The sequence below is a fragment of the Calypte anna genome, chromosome 12 (genome assembly GCF_003957555.1).
Source record: "Calypte anna isolate BGI_N300 chromosome 12, bCalAnn1_v1.p, whole genome shotgun sequence".
NCBI classification, from domain to species: domain Eukaryota; kingdom Metazoa; phylum Chordata; class Aves; order Apodiformes; family Trochilidae; genus Calypte; species Calypte anna.
Window position 1 is genome coordinate 16,712,332 of NC_044258.1, and position 12,824 is coordinate 16,725,155.

Consider the following 12,824-nt stretch of genomic DNA (forward strand, 5'->3'; position numbering starts at 1 on the left):
GGGTTGTGGAGATCTAATGTCTATTAAGGCAGACAGTCCATTCCCCTCCTGGCATCACAGAGGATAAAATCCATTATTATTTTTTCTTTTATAGCATAAGCCTCCATTACAAAGAGCAGCTCATGATGTTGCCAGAGGCAGTATATAATGTGCATCCCAGGTACCAAATAAAAAGGTTAGCAGCTTCCACTGTAATCTTTTTTTTATTGCACAAAAGCAGATCCTTCAGCCCTTTGTGGGGATTTTCAAGCCTTCCCCTTGGTTGGAGGGAGGGAAGGAGCTCCCCAGGGAGCACAGGGAGATGGCTCCTGTGCGGAGAATCCAGAGCAGAGGATACAGATAGATGCAGAAATAAATGGAGAAGGGTAATAGTAAGTTTGAGGGTGGTGGGAGGCTTCTCCTTCAAAAGCTGCCTCATTTTCACATGCACAAGCAGGAGCTCCAGCATCTGCACAGCAAGAACATAGGTGTAAGCTGTTATTTCTAATGGAACCACCCAAAAACCTCATCTCCTGAAGCTGGCTAGCTTTGTGAGCTCCTCTTAGTGGAAATAACCTAATTTCAGAACATAAAACCAGCTGAGATATTATGCCCATTGATTCCAGGTGCCAGGAATTACCTGGCCAACTTTTTATTCCTACTGAAGTCAGGAGGTGTCTTTGCAAATGTGCCACAAATATGTACAAGCAACAATTCTGACTTATGTGGGGTTGCAGGTTTATCCCTCAACTTGTGCAGTGGGAGTGAGAAAGGACATGAAAACCCTATTCCTCTGTTTGGGGAGGGGAAACTGAGGCACAGAGGTACCAAATTCATGTTCCATTTGGTCTCTCTGGCCAAGCTAAGGATTGAGTCCTTCAAGGTGCAGAATTTGAAGCCTCCTGCCTCTCAGAGAAGAACTCAGGGAGCTGAAGCATCAGCCCAGAGTGTTTGGTACCAGTTGCTAGAGGAGTTGTCAGTATTCTCCTGCTTGGCCAAGGGGGGAACCTTTTTGTGTGGCTCAGGGCTCTGTAAAGGATTTGACTTCCCAGATGCATTTTTATGCTCAAATCTCTCTTTCCACAGATTAAAGTGCTTATTTCAGATTTAGCAACGACGCCTTGAAATGTGTGATGCGGGTGGTTTTCATTCAGCTTCATCTGCCAAGCCTCATTAGGGAAGAATTAGAGGTTCCCTTAATGGGAATTTGTGCTAATTTAAAAGCTGAATTTCCCTCTTGCACTGATGGCTGGTGGAGACTCAGAGCCCATCCTGCTCAGATGGGAAAAAACATGAAAATAGCACCAAACACAGCTGTAGAGTCAGACATTTCTTTTTTTTGTCCTGTTGAGGGGCAGGGGCTCCATCACTTAGGGATCAGCTTTCCCTCTCCCTGTGTAACCTGGGAGCAGCAGAGTTCCCATGGAAGCTGTGTCTGGGAATCAAAGCATCTCAGCCTGCCTGGTGCTACATGGGCTGGCCTGGAGCTGGCCCTGCTTCTAAGCACACAGCTTGGGGAAAGTAAATATATATGAATCTAGTGTGTGTGTGTGTACATATATATATATATATGTATAAATATGTAGAAGGATGAGTATTTTTTTCTTAAAATCTCTGAAAAATACTTCTGCAATGCTGAGAGATTCCCAGCTGCCTTTTATGCCCTCACATCAAGGCAGTTACACTCTGAACCATGCCAGGAGCATGAATATATTAAAATATACTACTAGAATATATTAGAAAAATTTAGAACAGTTAAAGAATATAAATAAATAAAGAATATGTAAAAAATATAGAAAATAAATCACAGAAATAATAAAACCCAAGAATGGAGCACAGCAACACGTGTTTAAATGGTATTTTCATGGTGTAAAATTCCTGCCTGATTTATTTCACTGGATCAAATATTATTTTTTCCAAGCAACTCCATTTTATCAATAGTGCGTGAGGTGATACAAATTCTTTTGGCAAGAGCGTGCAGTGATGAAATAGCAAACATCACATTACTAACCCAAATAATGCAGGAAAAAAACATCTTTCTATTGTGCAAGCAGACAGCAATATAACACAGAATTTCCCCTCAGGAATAGATTGCACTCTGACAACAAAAGCATTGTGGAAGTCTTTGTTCTGATCCCTAAGGATTTTACCAATTGTCACATAACCTCTATAGAGCAGCCACTCATCCTGATAAGCAGACTTTACATTCCTGTGAAAGCTGGCTGATGTTTGAATACTGTAATCATAATAAAAAAATAATGATGCTTTGAATCATTTTGAGGATTATACATTTCATATCTTCTTCTTTTTTTTTTTTTTTTTTTTTTTTTTTTTGGGGGGGGGGGGGCAGAGTTGGGAGAAGAAAGAAGAGGTCTGGAACACCTTCCCAATGCACAGGATGCCCAGCTGAATGCTGTGATTGTCTCTGGCTGACTTCATAGAATCATAGAATCATAGAATTGGCTGGGTTGGAAGGGACCTCAGAGATCATCAAGTCCAAACCTTGAACCACTGTTGCAGTTGCTAGACCATGGCACTGAGTGCCACATCCAGTCTCTTTTTAAATATCTCCAGGGATGGAGAATCCACTACTTCCCTGGGCAGCCCATTCCAATGTCTGATCACTCTCTCCGTAAAGAAATTCTCCCCTGGCACAACTTGAGACCATGCTCTCTTGTCTTGTTGAAAGCCGTCTGGCAAAAGAACCCAACCCCCCCCTGGCTCCATCCTCCTTTCAGGGAGTTGTAGAGAGTGATGAGGTCTCCCCTGAGCCGCCTCTTCTTTAGGCTGAACACCCCCAGCTCCCTCAGCCTCTCCTCATAGGGTCTGTACTCGAGTCCCTTCACCAGCCTGGTTGCCTCCATTGGACCTGCTCCAGGACCTCGATATCCTTCCTGAACTGAGGGGCCCAGAACTGGACACAGGACTCAAGGTGTGGCCTCACCAGCACTGAGGTGACTTCAGTTAGACCTTGGGGAAATGTAATGTTCTGAGGAGCCTCTAAATACCTATAGAGGCTTTAAACGTGGGTTTTGTACTTTAAATTCACTCTGTCCTTCCTTGAATCTTTACATGACCCCCTAATGTCCTGATTACCTTTTTAAAAGATATATATATATATATATCAACACCCTGTATATTTGGGAGCTTTTGCTACACTGCCACTTGACACATATTTAATGATCACTGATTAAGATGTTTTCTCTCTTTCTAGGAAGAGAACAGCAGGGATGTGCTCACTGTAGCTCTTTTAGAGTGTTAATTGTGAGTATCACACTTACCCCATGCAAAGAGCCTACAAGTAACCCCTGCCAGAATCACCTGAGCTATGGACCCACCATGGTGACACCGTATTTTTCAAGTGGTTCTTCTCAATGATGTTTTAATAAAACTCAACAAACAGGCTCCTGACACTGAGCAAGTGGCATCACTGCACTGTGATAATTCAACACCATATCTTGGTAGATGTTTAGGAAGTGATCTCTGGTCATTTTTGTTCAACTAAACCCTGATTTCCTTCGGAAATTCCTGTACCTTGCCAGGAATTCACTTAAATGTGTTTGAATCCAACCAGCAGCCCACCAGGAATAGTGGGAGCTAAAGGGGGATCTGAACCAGCAAGGTTTGTACTTTGGCTACAGCAGGTTAGCCGCTCCTTGCCATCAGGCTGAGGACTTTGCCCTTTCTGTGAGCATGGGGCTGGGGGTTGCCATCCCTCCCTTCTTCTCCTTCTGCCTCTCCCCCCTCCCTCATTAGCATTCCCTTCCCGTGCTGCCACCAGAGGGAACCTGTAATTAAAATTCAATGCGACAGAGCATGTCAAATGCAAAGGGTCCCTTTTGCACAAAACCTTTGCTAAGCTCCTGCTCCTTTTGTGGCTGGATCTGGTACATGTGCTGCTTTCCAAGAACAAATTCCCAGGAGCAGCTCGGGGCTTTTGTGACACCCGGTGGGTGACAATTTTGCTCAGCTCATTTTCTTGACCATTAAATATCACGGGTATATGGGTTGTCTTTTGCTCATAAAAGTAAAGGAATATTTCATTAATTACTTCTCTTCAGAGCCTGGATGTACTCAGTGTAAAAGAATATTGTCCTTGGAGAGAGGGAGCTCCCCCAAGGTCAGCCCTTCCCAGTCACCGTTCCTAGGGAATGGGCAGGGAAGACAATCTGGAGGGATGGGCAAAAAAACCCAGTCCAGAGCAGAGCTTCCCAGGGTGGGTGATCTCTCCCAGTTGCACCTAAATGATCTAAGAAACAAGAAATAGTAGGTAATGCTTGAGTAAGGAGGCTTTGGGATGAAGCTTGTGTCACAAGAAGGGCTCACCAAAGTGGTCTGGGGAATCCGATGGGGATGAAGAACAGAAAGTTGAGGACTGACAGTGGTCCGGAACCACCAGCTCAGCAAGTCCTGATTGCTGAGAGTGAGGAGATCACCTGCAGGAGACAGAAAACATCTGAGCCATTCACTATGTTCCCACTGGAGATTTTTGCAGGGCAGCAAAAGAGGAACAGGTAGAGGAGGATGGACAAGTGTCAGTGGGGCTTTTCCCTGAGCACAAGTGCAGGTTCAAGCTTCTTGTTTCACTAAGAAATTCTTTATATTAATTTTGCAAGTCACTAACAGGCAGTAGAGATCCTCATTGCACACCAGGTCTCACACTCTACTTTGGTGAGGCTCTTGATTACTCTGAGCTTGGTACAGAAGTCCTGGCAAAATCAGAGACTGCCCCTGCAGGATGTCCTTAGGTAAAGGAAGCTTTGCAGGCTCTTGAGTCAATGTCCACAGAGTAGTGGGGCAGCAATAAACCTCTAAACCAATAACAAATCTCATACTGAGAGCAAAACCCTCCAGTAAGGTGAGAAAGATGTTGGGGTGTAGCAGATCCAGGCTTATCATTTGGGGGTTCTCCCTGGGCTAGTCATAACAGAAGATTAGTGCTTGGAGAGGTGGGATGATCAAGGCCATGGCATGCCTCTAAAGCTGGGGAAATATAAAATACAATGGAGTTATTCTACAGTTAACAAGAAAAAGCTGTGCCTTCTCGTTAGCTGGTGCTAAGAGCCAGGGTATTTTAGGAGGCAGGAGCAGGACAGAGTTTTCAGTAGGCTCCCTAGCAAATGGTGATACTGGAAATGCTTGGGAGAGGTGCAGAGCAGCAGTTTTCTGTGGCTCAGACACCACTGGATGTCTCAGCATCCTGTGTTGTCTCAGTTAAGCCTGAAAAAAGAGAGAACCATCCTAAGGAGGCACCAACCTGCAAGCTACCCCCTGGGGAAGCTGGGTTGCTATATGAGGAGTGTAAAAAGAAGGTTATAGATGTAAATGGTTATGCTGCCAGGTCTTTAGCTCTTGAACTGAGTCACCTCAGCTTCCCAGAGAGCAGAAGGTTTGTAATCATGTATTCATGATGAAAAAATAGAATGCCATCTCTTCTGACTTATGTGCATGTTTTGGTAGCTGGTGTGGTGCATGGGGTTAAACCCCTGGAGGATTTTTTGATGCTTTTCCCACTTGGGGCTGGATCTCACTGCATGTATAAGTCCAGTGGTTTAAAAGGGGCTTTAATGTATCCTTGGCTGGTGAGCAGGAACTCTGCTTCTGTGATATTTAATGCTCCCATGCCTGAGGTGTGAGGGAAAGGATCAGCACCCTCTGCAGATATCTACAGATGGGTTTTCCTCCTCTAGCTCTTTCCCAGTGTTCCTGTGGCATTCCTAAAGAGCAACCCCATACTTGGGATGCCACCTGCTTCAATTCAGTTTTATACTCCAAGATAATCCTGCTGTCTGTTGTACTGTGAGTTACTCTCCCCCTGTCAGGCCTGGAATATTTATTTAATACCAGCCAAAACTAATGTCAGGCAGGTTAAGGTTTTAGAAGCCTTGTCCCTGTTTTAACCACAGCTCCCATATTAGCACTTGGGCTCTGAGTGCACACAACTTGCAGCTGCTGCAGAAAGCTCTTTTCAGCTACTGGTGGAGCTCATCTTCTCTGAGAGCAGGTTTCCCACCTTTAGTCAGCAATAACCATTTTTTCTTTGCCATTACACCTTGATTTAAAAAATATTTTTTGTTATATATTGTAATGTTATATATTATACATATATTTATTTTCTTGACCACGTTTGTGCATGTGAGGCCCAGCAAAAGGCTTGAGAAACAGGTGAGGTTGCAAACTGGGTGTGTGCTTCTCTTGATGAGAAGAGGTGGCTCTCCCCACCTCTGACTTCCTTCACTTTTGCATTTTGCCAGGGAGCCTGTAGAGCATGGCAGAACTTACAGCTTTGCCTTGTTTGATTCCAGGTGGCTCAGTTCAAAGCCTCCCCCCCCTCCTCCCCATTACTGACAGTGATCCAAGGAGCTTGTCAGAGTGTGTAAGGGATGTGCTTTGCCCTCCTAGAGGCTTCTTTGTTAGGCAGAAGACATGATATTAACTCTCTCCTTACTGCCTTTGAGAGAATATGATCAAACATGACTCTGCAGGCAATAAAGGTGGGTGTCAGGCAGCACCAAAGTCATTTATTTTACACACCCAGGCTTGCAAATAAAGCCCATCCACAGGCTCATGCTCAGAAGGGAATAATGCACACCAGCTGTATTTTTAAATCTAGTTGGCTTTAGACAGTATTAAGATAGAAGCCAAATGCAGGAAATTACCTTGCTAACAGCTCATTGCAGCTTCCCATATATGGTGCCCATTGCTGTTATTACAAATGAATTCAGGGGGAATTTAATTAAGTTCTCAAAAAGAAACAAATGGCTTTCTATCTATTAAGGCCACTGGCCAAGTTTACTTTGGGCATATTTCCTTGTCCCATAAATGTTTTCAGGACATTATTTTTCTCTGAGTAATCTTGTTACCAAATTAAGCCTTAGGGTCAACATCAGCTTGCTGTGTAGCACAGAAAATGCTGATAACTTCAGTGCACCTGCAGCCAGGGATGCTTGAAATACTCAAGTGGCCATTCTCAAGTAACACTTTTATGGAGATCACATATTTTCCCTGTTTGTGGCTCCTCTCTCTCAGAAGGGGACATGTTCAAATACACCCAGGCAGCTCTGCTGGGGAGGCAAAAACCTTCCCCCTGTGCTTGGTTATCCCTGGCAAAGCTGATGCACCCATCACTGCAGTTGGTTTTGTCTCCCCAAACCCTGGTTAAAGGCTGGAGCTCAGTTCCTGCAGCCACATCTCCCTGTTTTTTCCCTCGGGATGAGGATTGTGCTAATGTGGAATGAGCAATGACACAGATCAGGGAGAGACAGGGCTAATCATTTATCCTTAACCCTCTAAACCCCAAGGAATTATGCAGGGGAGCAGGGGCAGGCTTTGATGAAGTAGCAAATCCTCTGCTGCTTGCTTAGGGAAGGGAAGAGCATGGATGTTAATCCAAAGGAACTGCTTATCTGCAAAAGGAATGTCACAAGCAGGAGCAAAAGTGCCACATCTTCTGTTTTGTGTACCCTGCAGTGGTGCTGGGGTTTGTAATCTGATCAGAGAGGGCAAGAGGGGAATTTGATTTAGGAACAAGGAATAAAATAATACTGGGCATGGAAAATATTCTTCCTAAATCTTGTTTCAGGCCAGCAACTACCTGTGCATCACTCAGTGCTGACTGAACCCCCCATGCTGAAAGGTGCTTTGCACAGGTAAGAAGGGATCAAATCATAGATGGGTTTGCTGGGCTGGAAGGGAATTCAGCAAATCTTCACCCCAAATGAGAATTTTCATGCTCTGGGGATTTCTGTCATTCTTCTACAATTGCAGGCTGGTCTGTTTTAGTGTCCATGGAAGGGAAAGAGGCTTATGGTTAAGACTAAATACTATTTATACTGCACCTGACAGCTTTAAAACCATCCAGAAAGTGATGTGGAAATCAGCTGCTTGAGAAACAATAAGGTGGGACTGGCAGATTTCAGTCACTGCTCTGGGAGCTTCAAACTGAATGTTAAATGTCTTGTCAGCTCCTTAGAAATCTGGATGACTTGGGAACCTCATTCCTAAAATCCTGTCTCTTTCCTTGGGCCATATAACCCTAAAATGAGCTGGACAGGATGGGCAAGAGGATACAGATTTGGCCAGAGCTGCAGGGCTGCCTCACAGCTACTGGGAAAATAGAGAGCAAAATAATTCCATGGGTCCAAGATTCTGCCCTGGCACTGGGGGACTTTTCCTGAGGCCATCCATAAGCCAGTCCTTTCCTCCTGGGACTGGAAGATGCAGTGGGATGGCAGGAATACCTCTATACCCCTGCTAGATTCTGTGTTACATCATTAGCTGATGTCATGTGTGATGGAGAATATTGACATGTCTCACTGTGGTCAGACTTGCCCAAATTAGCTTTCAGCCAGATATTTTAGCAGAGGGAATCAGCCTGGGGTGGGATTTTATTGCTGTTGATTAAATTAAAGGAACATATATCAAATGGTTGCTGCAGGTCCCTCTGGGGATGTGAGACAGCTGTCCTGTGGTTGGAGTTATCCTACAGAAAAGTGGGATTTGCTGACTGATTGCAAGGTAAGGCTTTTTATGAGATCAGTGACAGCTGGTAATTTGAAATAGATGTTGTAATGCTATATATCTTGGGTCTTTCTAAACAAGCTGTACATTTCTACCTCATTTATTATTTAGAAGTGCTATGTTGCTTTATGTGGTGAGGAATTTATGCTCTCAGATATTGACTTGGTGAAAAATCATCAGGTCGTTAGGACCATTTCCACTCAAGTTTGGTAAAAATCAGCTATTGTCAGCTGGTTGGAGGCTGCAGCTACCCCAGGCCATGGTGTGATCTGAGGCTGATGGGGCAGGGAGTCAGTCCAGGTGGTAAATGGGCTTCTCTTCTGGCATTTCAGAAGGACCTAAACCCCTGCTTTCACTGGGGGGAAAAGGTGATGTTGTATTTCAATTAGAAATCAGATCAACAGTAATTTAAACATTTTTGGGGGGGGGGAGGGTGGGTTCCTAAAACTTAAAATTTCTGTAAGAGAAAAATCCACTATATAAAAAAAAAAAACAAACAAAAAACGAACAAACAAACCGAAAAAAAAACCAAACAAAAAACCCCAAACAAACACCCCCCCCCCCAAAAAAAAAAAACCCAACCACAAAACAAAACCAACCATGCTATCCAAGTTAGCAACCAAATGGCTTCCACATAGTTTCTCCGATTCACTTGAAAATCTCTCCCGGTGCTGCTGGGCCCTTTGATGGGTGCTGGGTCCTCAACCAGCTGGTTTCGGGGTGCTCAAGGGTCCTCTGGGTCCTCTCTTCTCCGCAGCTCCCCGCTAGGTGCGCGGAGCTGCGGGCGCGGAAGGCTCCGGGCGAGCCGGCAGCACCATCTGCTGCAGAAAGTGCTGAACGGCAGCAACAGCATCGGGATGGTGGCATAAAGCCCTCATATCGTCGGCATATCGTGGTCATATCGTCGCCCAGGCTGGGTGATAGGGAGGGCTGGGCTCCCCAGGTTGGTCTAAATCGGGATGGTGTGTCCGCAGCGAACCGCGGGGATGCTGAGGGGTGGGTTTGATCCTTTGGAAAGGAAGCTTTGGGAATAGTTGGAGGTGAGTTGTTTTTTTGCAACTGAATGCAGAGGAAAAAAAAACCAACCAAAAAACCCCAAACAAACAAAAAAAGTCCCTACAAACCCCCCCCCCCCTCTAAAAACCAAAAAAAAAACCAAAACCCAAAAAAACAAACAAAAAGAAACAAAAAAACCCAACAAAAACCCCAAAACAAACTAAAACAAAAAACCAAAACAAAAAACCCCAAAACCAGCAAAAAACAAACCAAAACAAAAACCAAAAACCCCCCAAAAAACCCCACAAGAAATCCCCCCAAAAACCAAACCAAAAAACCCCCAAAAAACAAACTCCCCCCCCAAAAAAACCCCAAAAAGCAAACCAAAAAACCCCCCCAAAAAACCCCAAAACAAACAAAACAAAAAAAAAAAACCAAACAAAAAAACCCCAAAAAACAAAACACCCAAAAACCAACAAAAACCCAAACCAAACAAAAAACAAAAAAACCAAAGAAAACCTAACAAAAAACAACAAAAACCCAAAACAAAACAAAACCCCCCAAAAAACCTCACAAAAAACAACAACAACAAAAAAAAGACTAAAAAAGCCCTGCCAAACCCCCCAAAAAACCCCCAAAACCAAACCAACCAACCAAAAACATTTTAAATGCTTCATCTGGGCTCCTGCTAGGTTTTGGGGTTAAATACACGCACCAGGGGTTGGGCACAGACTCCAGACTGAGCTGTAAATCCCACAAATACTGGGACAAGTTGCTCAATGGAAGAGCCTGGGTGCTCCTTAGGGAAGAGGAATGGCTTGAGCTGGCGCTCTGAGTGAAATACAGACTGGAATATTCATCTCTTTTACTCTAAAAGTGGATATGTAAAGTTTCCCAGAGCCTTTGTGGCATTTTGAGTGGAAAGGGGTAAAGGGAAATACATTTGTCCTAATCATAGAATCATAGAATTGGCTGGGTTGGAAGGGACCTCAGAGATCATCGAGTCCAACCCTTGAACCACCGTTGCGGTTGCTAGACCATGGCACTGAGTGCCACATCCAGTCTCTTTTGAACTATCTCCAGGGACGGAGAATCCACTACTTCCCTGGGCAGCCCATTCCAATGACTGATCACCCTCTCCATAAAGAAATTCTTTTTAATGTCCAACCTAAACCTCCCCTGGCACAACTTGAGACCCTGCCCTCTTGTCTTGTTGAAAGTCATCTGGCAAAAGAGCCCAACCCCCACCTGGCTAAAACCTCCTTGATCAAACCCTCTGATTTGATCTGATTCAGGGAGGGAGTTCTGATGGGAGCACTTGGCATCTGAAAGCTCCAGGCCAGGGCATTTTTTTGGGTGGCTGCTGTAATGGTACCCAGTGAGGGCATCATCAGAGAGGACTGAGCCAGCTGTGCTGAGCCCAGAGCTGTCTGGAAACCCCTCTGCTGCCCTTTTCCACCCTGTAACTGAAAAACTGTTTTCCTGCAAAAGAATGGAAAATTGAGCAATGTGCTGAAGGCTTGATCCAAAGCATATTGGCTTCACAGCCCATCCCAAGCCTTTGGCTTTGGAGGAATTTGGAATTTACTCATCCGAATAATCTTTACTTTGAACAACAAAAAACAAATTAACTTTTCAGTAAACAGAGGAGGGGCCAGACATGCACCAAGCACCTGAAAATGTGGGTAACACATTGTGGACCAATATCAGCATCTCAAAATATTGTGGGAATGGTGTTTTTGATAGGACAGAGGCAAACACAAATAACCTAAAACTTGCTGATAGGTACATAGGGTCTCCTTAAAATCTTTTCTCTGGAAAGAGTGGAGGTTTTTGATACCTGAGTTGTCAGAAGGCTGATGAGCAAAGTATTTTGGGGGAGGTCCCCTTAGGCATGGAGAGATGGGCTGTGGCCAAAGCTGGTGATGCTCAGAGGGCCTTGGCTCTGCTCCATCTTGCACAATGCCCCTGAGCAAAAGCACAGAGGAGTGCAAGGAGACACCCAAAGCTTGTTGCAACTTTTTTTTGACCAAGGCTCACTCTGGACCAGGCAAGAGCAGCCCCAGGCTGTTTGGCCTCTCCAGGAGCATGTGCTTCCAGTAAGCTCCTCTCATGAGAGGAAGGCATATTTAGAACACCCGGAGCAATTTTATTTCCTCATTTCCACATCCCCCCAAAAAAACCCCACAAAACTTTGTCAGAAACTCTCAGCAGGATACCTGGTGGGTGTAGAGGATGCTGGGGAGGAGTGGCTTTGAGAAGGACCATGTCATACAGCCAAGGGCTTGCTGGATAAAGAAAAGTCCCAGATGCTGATGCTAGGGTAGTGTTTGGGTGTATGTTGTCACACCATGTCACTAGCTGTGCCTGAGTACTGCTGGGGCTTTGGAAAACTGCTGAGAAATTCCTAAATTATTGTTAGCTGAAGGAGCTCTATCAAAAAGAAGGGGCTGGTGCAAAAGTCAGTTTAAAGGCCAAATTCTGCCTTAACCCTGCCCTTTGCAAAGCCCTGTTAATGTTAGTTAGAGATTTTAAACAATTTAAATCTCAGTGACAACTCTAGAGAGCTGGTGGTCAGGCTGGATGTGGGACTCTGCCTTATCCTCCAAGCAGAAAGTCCATGGGGCTCTTAGGGAAAACCCTGAGTTCATCCTTGGTGTATTTACTTTGAGGACAGGCTAAGGAAGGAGCTAAGATCCTGACCTACAGTTACATCAGCTTATTCAGCTTCAGCAGCCAGAGCACGTGGCTATTAGTAATCTAGTGAAAAATGTAACAACACTTGCTTAAAAATAAACAGCCCACTCAAAAAAAGGGAACTTATAATAAATAAATTGCATGAGAGGTAGCAATAAAAACTTTATGGCCGGAGTCATAATTGGCTGTAGAAAGAAGTGCTTCTAAAGCAGGAGGTACTGAATATTTTCCTCCCTGCATCTTCCCATTGAAATTTCCCCTCACTGGGAGAAAGCCAAGTGCTCCCAAGCCCGTGTGCTGGGGAAGGAGACATCCATGTATTTAGGGTCACCCCGGTGTTTCTGCCCACACAACTTCCTCTCTGGAAGTCACGCTGGGGAGAGAAAATTTTTTCCTTCCCCTTGCTCAGCAGAGTTTGGTGTGAGCTCATCAGCAGCTTCAGGCTTCAACTTTCAAATGTTGAACTCAACCGAGGGCTGATTTCCCTCTTTTTCTTTCTTTCTGTTTTCTTCAGCAGCTTCCCTGAGCTGAGGCACACTCTGTTAAAGTAATCTTCACCAGCTTTCACTCCTCCTTGTCTGGAAAAGTTGCTGTGAGCAGCTCTGGTCAGCCTGTGAGTAATCCCTGAGAAT